The 12,076-nt window shown below is 44.1% G+C and overlaps 1 protein-coding gene and 1 pseudogene across 4 annotated transcripts in view; both read left to right on the top strand.

Moving 5' to 3' along the window:
* Positions 1–12,076, top strand: part of LOC144286077 (uncharacterized) — a 184,909-nt gene that overhangs the window by 107,151 nt on the left and 65,682 nt on the right. The window lies entirely within an intron of this gene.
* On the top strand, positions 5,898–5,996 carry LOC144287283 (U6 spliceosomal RNA; annotated as a pseudogene).

Below are 12,076 nucleotides of genomic sequence, written 5' to 3'. Positions count from 1 at the left end.
CAAACAAAAAAACAAAATAGCCAGCTATAACTCCAGTGTGACCAGCCTTGGAAGGATTGAGATTTCTAGCAAGGTCCTGGGTAGAATTTGCCCTAGCCTCCCATTTCTGCATTATTTCTTGAGAAGCCATTTGCTTTTCCAATCAAACCTGCTTCGGTTATTCATGATCTGAAGCTCATTAATAGGAGACAGTCTGAGGCTGTGGGAAGAGATCCAGCCTCAGAGTCAGAGAGATGGATGCAAACCCCTCTTCTGCCACTTAGCTGTGTGAACTTGAGCAAGGCAATTAAATTCTTTGAGACTCAGTTTCCTCGTCTGCCAGTGGAACTAGTAATAGCCCTATCTGCCATATAAGGTTGCCAGAGGGCTAAAGGGAAGAATGGGTCAGAACATGGTTTGTTCATCAAAGGGTGTCTTTCCCCTTTGCCCCTGGCTACTCAGCATAAGAACAAGTGCCTCTCCTATTTTAGAGGAATCTCAGAATAGATGGGAAGTGGGCACCCTCTCACTAAGAGAACCAAAGGGAAAGATGGTGCCTAGGGAGTGCCAATGACCTAGACTCAACTCTGTGCTCTTTCCTGGGTCCTCGAGTCCCCAGTGAGTGATACAAAAACGCTTTGTCCTGCCAGTGAGATTTAGAGACTTCTAATACAGTGCCACCAGAAGAGGGTTCTGGAGTCCAGTGCTGGTGGGGTCAGGAATGGCATCTGTGAGTGCTAAATCACAGCGGCACCAATGATGGATGGACACACAACATGGCTAGGTACCTTTTCAGTATTCATATCCTCCTCCTTACTTCTTAAAAGAACCATGATTTTAGTTAGCTATCCCTGCCTTCCCCAAGTGGTCCAGGTGCCTTGGGGAAAGTTGATCCCACCCCAGCTTTAGGAGTGGACCTGATTTAAGAAATCTTTTCTCTCTTGCCAGGGATTGGTTCAGAACTCCGGACATAAGCCAGTCAGCTCCAGGCATTCATTGGTCAGGGCTAGGCACATGACTTAGGCTGGATCAATCAGCCTGAATTTTCATTCCATGTTAGGGAAGAGGCCTATTGGACTTGAACACATGGAATACTGCCAGCACTCCAAGAAACCTGTGTGTATGCCTTCCCCATTGACCATGTCCTCCTTTTCCCAGAAATAACTATCTCCTGACCTTCAAGATGATATTTCTTGCTTTTTATTCGATTTTAACACCTATGTATTAATCCATAGGCAGTATCTATATTTTGCATATTTTTGACATATATATAAATTTTTTAATTAAAGATTTTGTTTATGAGAGACACACAGAGGGAGCCAAAGACATAGGTAGAGGGAGAAGCAGGCTTTCTGCAGGAGCCCCATGTGGGACTCAATCCCTGGGCTGAGATCATGCCCTGAGTCAAAGGTGGATGCTCAATCACTGAGCCACCCAGGTGTCCCAATGTATATATAAATTTTTAAAGAAACTGAGTTACATTAAATGTATCCTTTTGTAGTCATTGCACAACATAATATTTGTAAGCTTCGTCTGTGTTGTGGTTCATCCATTTCCATAGCTGTATAGTACTCCCTTTATTAATATGCTACCATTCCTTTATCCAATCCGCTCTATGGAAATTTGAGCTGTTTCTAATATTCTGGTTTAATAAGAAACCTGCTGTGGATAAAGAATTGTTCATGACTCTTGGTACAGATACACATGAGTTTCTCTAGGTATGTTTTTACTCAACTTCATCAGAAGATGCTAAATTGTTCGCCAAAGTGGTTGCACCAATTTATATGTCTTCTAAGCAGTGCATGAGAGCTCCTGTGACTCACAGCCTCACTAAACACTTGGTAGTCTTGGAATTTGATTGTGCTGATAATATGTATGCAATAATCTCTTTGTGGTTTCAGTGTTCATTTTCCTGATTTATTAATGAAATTGAGCATCTTTTCGTATTTTATTAGCTGCTTGGATTTCTTCTTTTGTGAAATGCCTAGAAAAATATTTGCCAATTTTTGCCAATAGGGCTATTTATATAGCTTTTTTTTTTATTTATATAGCTTTTTAATGGTCATCTTTTTTTTTTCTTGTGTTAAAATGCATGTTGCATAAAATTTACCCTCTTGACCATCTTGAGTTCAGTAATGTTAAGTACAGTTGCACTGATGTGCAGCCAGCACCACCACCCATTCCTGTAATTCTTTCCAGTCTTATAAATCTGAATCTCTATCCCTGTTAAACAATAACTCCCCAATCTCTGCTCTCCCTAGGCCCTGGCAACCAGTTATTTATATAGTTTTGATATCAATTTTTTGGTTTGGTTTTTATGTTGCAAATACCTTCTCTCACTGTGTAAACTTTTTCCTTTTGAAGACATAAATCCTGAATTTTAAAATAGTTGAGATTATTAATATTTTCCTCTAGAATTTGTGCTTTTCATGTGTTTAAATTTTTTTTTTTTTCTCTACACTGACATCTTGAAGATACTCACTTGTGTTATCTTCTACAATTATTGTGTCTGGCGTTTTGGTTTTTCCTCCATCTAGAATTGACCTTTTTGTATGGTGTGAGATAGGGGTCTGGTTTTCACCCTCCCACCTTCATAAAAAATGCCCAGCTGTTCGAGCCATTTATTGCAAAGTCTGCCCCTTTTTCTCCTCTACAGCCCATCTCAAGGGTCCGGATAAACACGAGCCTATTTCTGGGCTCTCTCTCCTGTTCCATTGGTCTGTTCCTGAGCCAATACCATACTATCTTAGTTACTATAGATTTATAATAATCTTTATATTTTATCAACCAAATTCTTTCACATTGTGGGAAAAATGTTAGGAGTGTCTTGATTATTCTTGGCCCTTTGCATTTCCATATAAAGCGTAGAATTAGCTCATCAAATTCCACAAAAGAAAAAAAAAAGCAGCTGGGATATATTTTAATTGGGATTTCATTGAATTTAAACTCAAATTGGGGAGACTGTTGAGTTTGCCAGCCCACCAACATGGTATATTTCTGCTTTTATAAGTCTTTTAAAACAGAGCTTTATTGAAGTATGATTGACAGTGCAATAAACTACACATATTTAAAATGTATAATTAGGTAAGTTTTGACACCTGTATATACCCATGAAACCAACACTACACACAAGATAATGAACAAATCCATGAGCCCCAAGGATTTCTTCCTTGCTATTGCTATCCTTCCTCCCCAGATATCCCACCCTTCCCTCTACGATGCTGAGCTGCTGTTCATGTGCTTATCTTCCATCTGTATATATTCTTTGGTGAGGTGTCTGTTCAAATCTTTTGTTCATTTTAACTGGGTTGTTTCTTATTGAGTTTTGAGAAATCTTTATATCCTGGATACGACTACTTCATCAGAGTTTTGCTTTGCAAATTTCTTTTCCCTCAGGTCATGGTTTGTCTTTTCATTCTCTTAAGAGTATCTTTTGAAGAGCAAAAGTCTTAATGTTGATGAAGTACCATTTATTGATTTGTTCTTTTATGGATTGTGCTTTTGTTGTCATAGCTAAGAGATCTTTGCCTAACCCAAGGTTGCAAAGGCTTTCTCCCCGTAGTTTTAAGATTTACGTTCAGGTCTATGATCCATTTTGAATTAACTTTTTTTTCATGATGCAAGTTATGGGTCAAACAAACATGATGTAATTCTAATTTTATTGAAGTTTTTAAAAAAATGTCTCTCAATGCAGGTTTATAATTATGCCATAAAGAGACTGCATTCCTTTTGTTATTTTCAATAATTTACTGTTTCTTTGATACTCTTGTAGATACTTTTTTTTTTTTTAATTTATTTTTTTAATTTATTTTTTATGATAGTCACAGAGAGAGAGAGAGGCAGAGACACAGGCAGAGGGAGAAGCAGGCTCCATGCACTGGGAGCCTGACGTGGGATTCGATCCCGGGTCTCCAGGATCGCGCCCTGGGCCAAAGGCAGGCGCCAAACCGCTGCGCCACCCAGGGATCCCACTTTTTTTTTTTTAGAGACAGAGCACAAGCATGCAAGCAGGGTGAGGGAGGGGCAAAGGGAGAGGGAGAGAGAGAATCTTAAGCAGGCTCCATGCCCAGTGCAGAGACTGATGTGGGGTTTGATCTTATGACCCTGACATCACAACCTGAGCCAAAATCAAGAGTCAGATGCTTAACCAACTGAGCCACTCAGGTGCCCCATAAATAGTGTATTTTATTGATTGATTGATTGATTTTTAATTTTTTAAAAAATATTTATTTATTTGAGGGAGAGAGAGAGAACCCATGAGAGAGCACAAGTAGGGGGAGCAGCAGATGGAGAGGGAGAAGTAGGCTCCCTGCTGGACAGGGAGCATGAAGCAGGGAGTGATCTTGGGACCCTGGGATCATGACCTGAGGGGAAAGCAGACGCTTAACCATTAACTGACTGAGCCACAGAGGTGCCTCCCTGCATTCTTAACCTATCAAAGTCAAAAGTTAATTAAAAGCTTTCCCTTCCTCCCAAATAATACAAGATTCTTAAGTCACTTTGACTCCATTAACCCCTTCAGTGTAGATGCTATTGTTTCCACATATTTTAATTCTATATTATTTGTGTGTGTGTTTATCTGTTGTAACAGTAAAAGTCTAGCCAGAAAAACAAATTTTTCTAGGTATGTCAAGTAGAAAATTTAATTGAGAGACATCTGGCTGACTCAGTTGATAGAGATGCAACTCTTGATCACGAGGTTATGAGTTCAAGCCCCATGTTTGGTGTAGAGATTACTTAAAAACAAAATCTTAAAGGGGCATTGGGTGGGCTCAGTAGTTAAGTGTTTGACTTGATTTTTGACTCAGGTCACGATCTCGGAGAGATGGAGCCCCGAGTCAGCCCCATGCTGAGTGTAGAGCCTGCTTAAGGTTTCTCTCTCTCTCTCTCTTTCTCTCTCCCTCTGCCCTTCACCCCTCACTTGGGCACTCTCTCCCCCCCCCCCCCTAAGAAACAAACTTAAAAAAATTTTAACTGGGAGATTTGGTCACCAGATTGTGGGAAAGCCTGAAGGAGAGCAAGACTGGAGATAGAAGGAAACATTATCCAGGGTTGGAAATGACAGGAAATTGCTATGTTCACTACAGGGATCAGGATACTGGGTTGTGCCACCTGGTGTTCTAGTTTGCTCTGCCACTACCACCAGAGCCAGAAGGATGGCTTCTACATCTCTGCCATCTCTCCTTTCGTGTGGATGCTTCTCATTGTCGGAAGCCATACTAGAGTCCCTCCGGCATGGGAATCTGAAAGGTGTAGCTGCTAGGCTTCTATCTCTGCAATACGAGGCAAGAATAAAATTAATAACTGGTAATATCCAGCACATTCCCAGACATCTTACTTACTGTAAGATAAGCCAAAAGTAAGCCATTACTTTTGGCTCATTGAAGGTATCATTCCACCATCTTCCAGCTTCCACTATGGCCATTGAGAAACCAGCTCTCAGACTATATGTTTTCTCTTTGGCTACTTTTATTTATTTTTATTTGTTTAAGATTTTATTTATTTATTCATGAGAGAGAGAGAGAGAGGCTCAGAGACACAGGCAGAGGGAGAAGCAGGCTCCATGCAGGGAGCCTGACGTGGGACTCGATCTCGGGTCTCCAGGATCACGCCCTGGGCTGAAGGTGGCACTAAACTGCTGAGCCACCCAGGCTGCCCATCTTTGGCTACTTTTAAAATCTTCTTTTTGTCTTTGGTGTTCTCCAGTTTCACTAGTGTGTCTAGGCATGAATTCCCTCTTAACTTCTGTGCTTGGGATTAACTGGGATCACTGGATCTGAGTATTGATGATTTACAACAGTTTAGGAAATGTCTCAGTCATTATTCCTTAGGCTATAACCTCTGCCCCTACCTCAGTTTCCCAAGGCTGCCATCACCAATCACCACAAACTTGGAGGCTTAAAACAACAGAGATTTGTGTTTGATTCGGCAGTATGTATGCTAAGGTTGGAATGATACAGAGAAGATTAGCATGGCCCCTGCACAAGAATAACAAAAGAGATTTATTCTCTCAGATTTGGAGGCCAGATGTCTGAAATCAGTCAAGGTGTTAGCAGGGCCATGCTCCGAGGACTTTGTGTGTGTGTGTGTGTGTGTGTGTGTGTGGCCTCCAAGTTGCTCATTTTCCTGGGAATTTTATCTGTGGTAATACTCTGAGGCCTGAATTAAAATGGTTTGTTCTACACAGAAAGAGGAGATGCTACCAAATCGGGACACTTCAGACAAGTCTCTGCTTGAGGTTGCTTTTGTGTTTTCTTTAATTTCTCAGGTGCATGAGTTCAGACTGCAAGCCTCCATGTGGGCGCGCTCGTGGTTATGAATCTCCAGGGGAATTTCCCCCTGTTACCTCTACCCAGTGCCAAGGTGTCAGACAACAGAGTATTTTTCTTATTCATCCTTTCTGCTGGGCCCCAGATTTATGTGGGGTGATCTAGTAGATCTCCCACCTAGGTGGGCCTGAGTCTTTATCTCCTGTCTCTGGTGTTCATGCAGTTGTCAGTGTGGAAGTCACGGTGACCACAGCTCAGCAGAGATGCTCAGCTAGCTTTGATGCTTTGCTTTTCTATTGGGATTCCTGGTGATTTTCTTGTTGGGGTCTACAGGTTCCTTACTGTCATGTTGTAAGTGATGGTCCAAAAACTTAGTTTGTCATTTCTAGACACCAGAAGTCTTAGAGATATTTCTTTTTAAAAAATATTTATTTATTCACCAGAGAGAGAGAGAGAGAGACAGAGACAGAGACATAAGGTAGAGGGAGAAGCAGGCTCCCTCCAGCGATCCCAGTGCAGGACTTGATCCCAGGACCCTAGGGATCATGACCTGAGCCAAAGGCAGATGCTCAACCACTAAGCCACCCAGGTGTCCCAGGGAGAGAATTTTCTGTCTCTGTCTTGAGCTCCCCCACTGCACCCAGTTTCCTCATCACACAGGGAGTCTGGTCTTGGGTCTCTGCCCCACCTGTTCGCCCATGGACATTGGAATCTAGCCTCTGCTGCTTGTCAGGCCAGCACTCGAGTACCTGTAGTTCTGCCCCTGCCCACTGCTGTGGGTTTCCACTCTTTAACTGGGGAAATGACTCCAAGTGATGGTCTCTCCTGAGAGCTTCTGTCTCTTGCTGAGCTCGAAATGCAAGGTTGCAAAGTAGGATAGCCACCTTGATCCTCTATTCTCTTCTCCCAAGGCCCCCTTCCTCCAAGCTGCTCCTGGGGTATAATACTAACAGGCCAAGCTGGCTTCAGCAGAGAATGGATAAGGCACCCTCTATGTCCTATAATGTAGGAATTCACGGCATAAAGGAACTCAAAGCAGCTCAGTTTGTCCTCCTAGACTCCATTCTTCCCAGGTATGGGAGAAAAGCTAACCAGCCCTCTGTGTACTAGAATCAGATGGGGCCAAGGTGAGTATATTAGTTGAAGGAAGCTTGTTCTCCTCTTATGCCCCCATGAACGATGCACTTGCCGCTTGACCAGTGAACAGGCAAAACCTCAGTGCTCAGGAAGTGCTTGGGAAGAGTGTCCAGCCCTAGTACCAAGGACAGAATGAAGTCAGCTCCTCACATCCATCCCAAGGCTCCTCCCCAACCTCACATGGAAAGTCAACCCCATCTCTTTTCTTTCTTTTTTTAAGTTTTTTTACTTATTTTTAATATTTAAATTCAATTTGCCAATGTATAATATAACATTCAGTGCTCGTCCCATCAAGTATCTCATCTCTTTTCTGTTTTGGAATACACCTTAGCCAGCAGGACCACACTTGCTTTCTTTTCTAAATTGTTGCTTTGTTAAGTCATTAATTTTAATTACTTAAAACAGGAATACAAATCCTAATATTATAAATAAATTTCCCCTTGAGCACCCCTCTAATTTTACTTTCTTCTCCAGAGATAACAGGGGTTCTATGAGCAGTTTGATATATACCCAAATCCTTTTCTATGACTTTATATACATGAATATGCATATATAAATGCCTTGTCTAGTTTGTTAAATATAAATGATATACTGTACTATTTTTTTGCAGTCTGGTTTTTTTTTTTTTAAGATTTTGTTTATTTATTCATGAGAGACACAGAAAGAGGCAGAGACATAGGCAGAGGGAGAAGCAGGCTCCATGCAGGGACCCCAGTGCAAGACTTGATCCCAGGAGCCTGGGATCACGCCCTAAACTGAAGGCAGACACTCAACCACTGAGCCACCCAGGTGTCCCTATTTTTTAATTTTTTTAAGTAGACTCCATGCCCAGCATGGGCCCCAATGCAGGGCTTGAACTCACAACCCTGAGATCAAGACCTGAGCTGATATCAAGAGTCAGACACTTAACCAACTAAGCCACCCAGGCAGGCACCCTTTGCAGTTTGCTTTTTTTTTTTTTTTAAAGACTTTATTTATTTATTCATGAGAGACACAGAGAGTCAGAGACATAGGCAGAGGGAGAAGCAGGCTCCATGTAGGGAGCCTGATGTGGGACTTGATCCCGGGACTCCAGAATCCATGCCCTGAGCCAAAGGCAGATGCTCAATTGCTGAGACACCAGGCGTCCCATGCAGTTTGCTTTAAAAAAAATCAGTGTAGGGATGCCTGGGTAGCTCAGCGGTTTGAGCCCCTTCACCCATTTTCTCCACATACACTGCCCTCCTCTGGCAACCACCAATCTGTTCTCTGTATCTAGGAATGAATTTGTTTTTAGATTTTCCATACAAATAAGATCATATGGTATTTGTCTTTGTCTTTTTTTCACTTAGTGTAAAACCCTCAAGTTCCAACCATGTTGTCACAATTGACAAGATTTCCTTCTTTTTTAGGGCCAAATCATATTCCATTTTATATAGATACCACATTTCCTTTATCCACCGATCCATCGATCCATCCATCCATCCATTGCTGAGCAGTTAGGTTGTTTCAATGTCCTGGCTATTGTAAATAATGCTGCACTGAACATGGTGGTGCAGATAGCTCTTTGGGTTGGTGTTTTTGTTTCCTTCTGATAAATACCCAGAAGTGGAATTGCTGGATCATATGGTAGCTTTTTTTTTTTGTTTTTGAGGTTCATAGTGTTCTCATTCTTTTTTAATACTGCAAAAAATTCTATGATATAGGTGAGGGTATTATAGTCCACTTACTGATTCCTTTACTGGTGGGCACATAGGCTGTTTCCAGGGCCACCAGATCACAAGGATGCTGCAGCGAGCATCGCTGGATTCACCTCTTTGAGTTTGTAAGATTGCCTTCTACCTGCACCTTCCTCCCCTTCCTGCACGGGCTGTGAGGCTGGTCAAATTGGCAGCCATATCTGGTGACAAGTGCTTTGGTGCTTCCTTCGTAGATAAACGTTCTGGTCGATTCTGGTCTTCAAAATCTCCCACTCTACAAAAGTCAGTAAGTAGTTTTGTAGCCCTCTGTCAGGGGACAAGGTCCAGCGCTTTGTTCCTGACCCCTTCTCTGGCTGGATTCCTGAGGGTGTCAGGTCTTTCTTGAGGTCAGGTGGAGACACCATGAGAGCAGAGCTGGGCTCTGTGATTTAGGCCAGCACAGCCCACCAGGGGACTGGGACTCCTTCCTGATTGTAGTTTACATGATTATCCTCCTACTGAGATTATTCTTTTCTGCTCAGCCTAGTAAATTTCCTTGTCTCACATACAAGTACATTGGAGTTGTCCCTTCCATATTCAGCAGCTGAGGGAAGTTGGCTCAGGGTGTCTGGGGTAAGGGGTATGGGAGGATGAGTCAGAGATAAGACCCAGGATGTTATCTCTCAGCAGTCAAGTGGGGACTGAGAAGGAGACTCATATCCTTTTGGAAAGAACTTTCTACCTGTCAAGTAGTTTGGACTGCCAGGAAGTTACCCAAAGGACAGGAGTGTCTTCCAGGTGCTGTCAGCTGGGGGGCATTCTCTGCAGGGGGACACCCTCCCCTGCCAACACGTCTGATGTCACAGGGTCTCATTCAGTGGGGAAAGCATTGAACTTAGTGTCTGGAGAGGTGGGTCTGACTTTCTTAGCCTCCCCAGGCCTCGGTTTCCACATTGGTAAATGGGTAGATTAACACCTATTTCCAAAAGGTTGCTGGGACGGTCAAATGAGATCACTTATGTTAAAAAATTTTTTTCTTTTTTAAATGTAGCAGAGTGTTTGTGTGTCATATAATGGAACCAGGATCTAAATCATCTGTAACACAGCCAATATGAGGTAATGCTGGAAGGATGGGAGTGCCAGGGACGGGTGAGAAATCCTGAAGAAGGAACAGCTGGGAGGGAGGGACCGGCCCTGGGTCCTGAGCTTGGGTGAAAGCCCTGGGTTTGTCCTGCTCCCTTTGTTCTAATTCACAGCTCACCAGGCAGCCTCTGGTTGCTAATTTGTTTTCCTACTGACCTTGGTCAGGATGGGAGCCACCTCCCCTCCTGCGTAGAAGGCAAATTCACATGTTGGTTGTTTACTGTTCATCTTAACTCTGTGTAGGGGGTCTCATTAATCTCTTCCTGGTGAGAAAACAGGCTCAGAGATGCCAGGGGCTCACTCAGGGCTCAGCTCAGGATTGCTCGGCCGGGAAGCAGGGTATCCAGGGTCTGTCTAACCCCAGCATGCAGCACCCCACACTTCCAGCAGCACATCCTGTGCCCCCACACGAGTATCCTTGACCTTGGACAGGCATGCCTCTATTGCAGGCTTCTGAGTAGGCAGTGGAGTAGTATTAAATTTGGGGACTTGGGATCCCTGGGTGGCACAGCGGTTTGGCACCTGCCTTTGGCCCAGGGCACGATCCTGGAGACCCGGGATCGAATCCCACGTCGGGCTCCCGGTGCATGGAGCCTGCTTCTCCCTCTGCCTGTGTCTCTGCGCCTCTCTCTCTCTGTGACTATCATAAATAAATAAAAATTAAAAAAAAATAAATTTGGGGACCTGTTCCTCCCTTCCTCTTTCCAACCTGAGCCCACCCTCCATCTTCTTAGTGACAAGGAAAACCAAGCTCTTGAATCAGCCCTGCCTGGAACAGGTGTGACTCAGCAGCCACAATTGCAAGGGCCCCTTAGTTCCGTCTGGACCTGCAGACATTGCTTCGCGCAGATAGTCTTTCTTAACAGCTCCGAAACCTGCCAGCTGATGGGGTTGGAGGGTGAACAGGAGCCAAGCCCACTGCTGGGGTCTGTGGGGCCAACTTACCCCCATCTTCCTAGGAAAGCCCTCCGTTTCAGGAAAATCCGGATGGTTGGTCCTCCTACCTCTAAGTCCAAAGCACAGTCTTTGCACTCTTGGACATGGTGGACAGGCCAAAGCATGCCTCGGTTTGCTCTGTGGGCCCATTCTCTGACTACTTGGTGGGAACGGGCACCTGTCACTCCACTTGCTCCAAGGAGCCATTAATGGGCTCAGGACATGTGGCCATCAAGTGATTCACACTCAGTTCACACCAGTGTGGCAGGGTCTGTGGGGCCAAGGGAGTCACTGTTTTAGGGAAAAGCAGCGCTGGATTTGTTAGTTTTCTTTTCCTTTCCAATGACTATCCACTCTTCCTCCTTGGCCAGTGCTCTGACTGCTTTTGTCTGGCCCTCCTGCCAGTTTTCTTCTTTGCTGCCAAGAGGTTACCTCTTCCCTGGCTCTTATGAGCTGTGTGCCCTGGGCTTGGGGAAATAGCATGATCTTGGCCCTGGCCCTTCAGCCTCTGACACTCGAGAAGTCAATGCACAGGACAGGGAGGGTCAGACTAAGAAATGGCCAGTGGAAGAAGTCGCTCTTCTGGCCTAGAGCCCGGATCTTGAAGGGACCGTGACGAGGGGCTTGATCTCTGGAGATGAACAGCCTAGGAGCTGCTGTCAGGGTCTGACTTAGGAAGTTCTGATGATATACCCAGTCATTGTGGTAGGCAGGGTAACGCCCCCCAAAGGTGTCTACATCCTCTTCTCCAGAACATGTGACTTTGTTACTTGACATGGTAAAATGGATTTTGCAGGTGCTGATAAATGTAAAGGTTTTGACTTGGGACGATTATCCCAGATTATGTGGGTGGGCCCAGTGTATCCACAGGGGTCCTTATAAGGACACGGGAGGGTCAGAAAGAGGATAAGACAATGGGATGGTAGAAACAAAGCTTGGAGTGGCACAGCCACA

The sequence above is a fragment of the Canis aureus genome, chromosome 16 (assembly GCF_053574225.1).
Source record: "Canis aureus isolate CA01 chromosome 16, VMU_Caureus_v.1.0, whole genome shotgun sequence".
Taxonomy (NCBI): domain Eukaryota; kingdom Metazoa; phylum Chordata; class Mammalia; order Carnivora; family Canidae; genus Canis; species Canis aureus.
This window is presented reverse-complemented; position numbering and strand designations above follow the sequence as displayed.